Source organism: Elephantulus edwardii, unplaced genomic scaffold (assembly GCF_000299155.1).
Source record: "Elephantulus edwardii isolate Elephantulus edwardi_28Jun2011 unplaced genomic scaffold, EleEdw1.0 scaffold00119, whole genome shotgun sequence".
Classification (NCBI taxonomy): Eukaryota; Metazoa; Chordata; class Mammalia; order Macroscelidea; family Macroscelididae; genus Elephantulus; species Elephantulus edwardii.
The window spans coordinates 11,363,723-11,364,727 of NW_006399869.1; positions in this window are offsets into that span (position 1 = coordinate 11,363,723).

Genomic DNA, 1,005 nt, shown 5'->3' on the forward strand with positions numbered 1-1,005 from the left:
GAAATGATCATATTGTTAATATTTCTAGCCTTAAGCTTAAAAGATTATAATGTTCAAAATTATTTGTTATATATTTGTTTAAATTTTTCCCTCTTTTAACAACTGTGATCTAGAAGGAAGAGAAAAGACCAGAGAGGTCTTACTCATAAACAGTACCACCCAAAGGTAATTAAGGAGGTCAGAATTGCTTCCACTGTGGAAAGCTGGGCCACTCAGTAGACAGTGTCCCAGATGAGAGCCACAGATAGGCAAGGGAGTAGAGAGGGAGCTCCCACTCACTTGCTTTAAGTGTAGATCTGAAGGACACTTGGCCGAGGGTGGCCCACATCTGGTCCTTATGGCTGACAGGACTGACAGGCCCCACCTCCCGGCTGAAAACAAAGTAAGACACTTCAATAATTTAGATCCTCCCAGAAGAGCTGTGGGTGAGCATTAACATTATTGGTAAGTATATTCGTTTCCTCCTGGACACAAGAGCCTACTATTTGGTCCTAAAAACCTTCTGAGGTCCCAACTCTTCTCACTATTTCTTAGTTGTTGGAATTGATGGAAAACCTCATAAGCAGTTCCTTACTTCACCTCTGCCTTGCATGTGGACTTCTGAGCTGTAAAACAACCCAGTGGCGGATGGAATTTGCTCCAGGACTTAAGAACAATAAATGACATAGTTGAGCCTCTACATCCTGTGGTTCCTAACCTTTATACTATAATAGACAAAGTGTTAGTCAATAGGCCTTTTATTGTAATAACTAACCTTCCCTCTGTAACTTGATTTGTGCCACTATTAGAACCTCTACTTGGAATATTATTGCTTTTTAATTTTTGACTCACGTACTTTTAACTTGCTAGTCAAATTTGTGTCTTCTAGGCTGCAACAGTTCCATGATACATATTCAAGGATATGAACGTGTATGGCTAAGCACAATTGATAACAGTGCATCTAAATTCCAAAATCAATCTCCACAATAATCTATGTGTTTCCTATTGCCAAAGGGGCCCTTTAGG